Source organism: Eschrichtius robustus, chromosome 9, assembly GCF_028021215.1.
Source record: "Eschrichtius robustus isolate mEscRob2 chromosome 9, mEscRob2.pri, whole genome shotgun sequence".
Taxonomy (NCBI): Eukaryota; Metazoa; Chordata; class Mammalia; order Artiodactyla; family Eschrichtiidae; genus Eschrichtius; species Eschrichtius robustus.
In genome coordinates this window covers 113,027,599-113,030,802 of record NC_090832.1, presented here as the reverse complement: position 1 = coordinate 113,030,802, position 3,204 = coordinate 113,027,599, and positions in this window count along the sequence as shown.

Below are 3,204 nucleotides of genomic sequence, written 5' to 3'. Positions count from 1 at the left end.
CAGTGATATTGGCCAGTAATTTACTTTTTTTGTGATATCTTTGTCTGGTTTTGGTATCAGGGTGATATTGTCCTTGTAGAATGAGCCTGGGAGTGTTCCTCTCTCTGCAATTATTTTTGGAAGAATTTGAGAGGGATGGATGTTAACTCTAAATGTTTGATAGAATTTGCCTGTGAAGTCATCTGGTCCTGGATTTTTGTCTGTTGGAAGTTTTAATCATAGTTTCAATTTCATTACTTGTGATTGGTCTGTCCATATTTTCTATTTCTTCCTGGTTCAGTCTTGGAAGGTTGTACCTTTCTAAGAACTTGTCCATTTCTTCCAGGTTGTCCATTTTACTGGCATATAGTTGCTTGTAGTAGTCTCTTATGATCCTTTGTATTTCTGTGGTGTCAGTTATAATGTCTCCTTTTTCATTTCTAATTTTATTGATTTGAGTCCTCTCCCTCTTTTTCTTGATGAGTCTGGCTAAAGGTTTATCAATTTTGTTTATCTTCTCAAAAAAAACAGCTTTTAGTTTCATTGATCTTTGCTATTGTTTTCTTCATTTCTATTTCATTTATTTCTGTTGTGATATTTATGATTTCTTTCCTTTTACTAACTTTGGGTTTTGTTTGTTCCTCTTTCTCTAGTTTCTTTAGGTGTAAGGTTAGGTTGTTTATTTGAGACTTTTCTTCTTTCTTGAGGTAGGATTGTATTGCTATAAACTTCCCTCTTAGAACTGCTTTTGATTCATCCTATAGGTTTTGGGTCATAGTGTTTTCATTGTCATTTGTTTCTAGGTATATACTCTTTAGCCTTCATGTGTTTGTGTTCTTTACATTTTTTTTCCTGTAATAGATTTCTGATCTCATAGCATGTGGTCAGAAAAGATGTTTGATACGATTTCCATTTTTTAAAATTTATTGAGGTTTGATTTGTGACTCAAGATGTGATCCATCCTGGAGAATGTTCCATGTGCACTTGAGAAGAAAGTGTATTCTGCTGCTTTCAGATGGAATGTCCTATAAATATCAATTAAGTCTATCTGGTCTAATGTGTCATTTAAGGCTTGTGTTTCCTTAGTTATTTTCTGTCTGGATTATATGTGCATTGGTGTAAGTGAGGTGTTTAAGTCCCCCACTATTATGGTGTTACTGTTGATTTTCCCTTCTATGGCTGCTAACATTTGCCTTATGTATTGAGATGCACCTATTTTGGGTGCATAAATACTTACAATTGTTATATCTTCTTCTTGGATTGATCCCTTGATCATTATGTAGTGTCATTTCTTGTCTCTTATAATAGTCTTTATTTTAAAGTCCATTTTGTCTGATATGAGTATTGCTACTACAGCTTTCTTTTGATTTCCATTTGCATGGAATATCTTTTTCCATCCCCTCACTTTCAGTCTGTATGTGTCTCTAGGTCTGAAGTGGGTCTCTTGTAGACAGCATATATATGGGTCTTGTTTTTGTATCCATTCAGCCAGCCTGTGTCTTTTGGTGGGAGCATTTAATCCATTTACATTTAAGGTAATTATTGATATGTATGTTCTTATTGCCATTTTCTTAATTGTTTTGGGTTTGTTTGTGTAGGTCATTTTCCTCTGTTGTGTTTCCTGCTTAGAGAAGTTCCTTTAGCATTTGTTGTAAAGCTTGTTTGTTGGTGCTGAATTCTCTTGGCTTTTGCTTGTCTGTAAAGTTTTTGATTTCCTGGTCGACTCTGAATGAGAGACTTGCTGGCTAGAGTAATCTTGGTTGTATGTTTTTTCCCTTCATCACTTGAAATATATCCTGCCATTCCCTTCTGGCCTGCACAGTTTCTGCTGAAAAATCAGCTGATAACCTTATGGGGATTCCCTTGTATACTATTTGTTGCTTTTTCCTTGTTGCATTTAATATTTTTGTTTTGTATTTAATTTTTGTTAGTTTGTCTGTTTATTGGGTGGAGCTGTGTCTTGGAGTCGAGATGGAGACCTCCAGGAGAGCTCACGCAGATTAATATTCCCTGAGGCCAGGAATTCTCTGGAAGTCCAGCATCCTGGATTCAGCGCTCCCACCCTGGGGGGCTCAGGCCTGACCCCTGGCTGGGAACCGAGACTCTGTGAGCCAAAAAAAAAAAAAAAAAAAGTAAAACAAACAGAGAAACAAAACCCAAAACAAATAGGAAAAACAAACAACACCAAAAAAAGAAAACAGACAAACAAAACCCAAGATAAATGGTAAAAACAAAACCAACCAAACAAAAACAACAACAAAGAAAACACACAAAGAAAACCCCCAAGGAAAACAAAAAAAAAAAGAAAACAGCCAAAGAAACAGAAGAACCCCAAAACAAAAACAAACAATAAAAACAAAACTAACAAAAACAGAAAGCAAACTAAAAAAAGCAAAGAAAATATAAAACAAACACACAAAAAAGATAAAAACAAATAATACAAAACATAAAACAAAGACAAAAAAACCACAGAACAAGAAATTAAAATAAAAGTAGAAAAATAAAAGATATATTAATTTTTTAAAAAAAGAAAAAATAAATAAAAAGTGATAAAAATAAACAATAACAATAGTACAAAATGAAACAAAAAACAAACAAACAAAAATATTTTCCTGGTTTCTGCTTTGTCAGTGTCCTCCCACAATGAGCCACAGCCAACCTCCACCTCCCCAGGAAGCCCTCCAGTACCTCTAGGTAGGTCTCTGGACCCACTGTGGGCATTGTGGGGGCAGCTCAGTCTCTGACCCAACTCCCTCATGTACTTGTCTCCAATGTCCACAGCTGCTAAAGCTAGACTGTTCTCAGTTGGGGGAACCCTCATTATCAGTTCAGATGCTCTGCAGGCGTTGGATATACCAGGCTGACTGAAGGGATTTAATCCATGGCTTGTGCAGCTGCACAGAGAGATTTCTGCCCCTTTTCCTTAGTTGCACTGCCCCGGGGCTCAGCTTTGGTTTTGGCCCCGCCTCTACATGTGGGCCACCCTCAGGTGTCTGTTCTCCACCCAGGCAAGAGGGGGCAGAAACAGCAGCTGACTGGGGCACACTTACTCGGGCTGGGGAGGGATAAGGTGGCCACAACTGGTGTGCATGCGCTTGCTCCGATGGGATCCCCCTGTAGTGCCTGTGGTAGCAGAGACCGGTGAGAAGTTGGAACAGACTGGGGCATGCTTGCTCTGGTGGGAGTCCCTCCCAGTGTCCTTGGAGGCAGAGGCTGGCCTGTGGG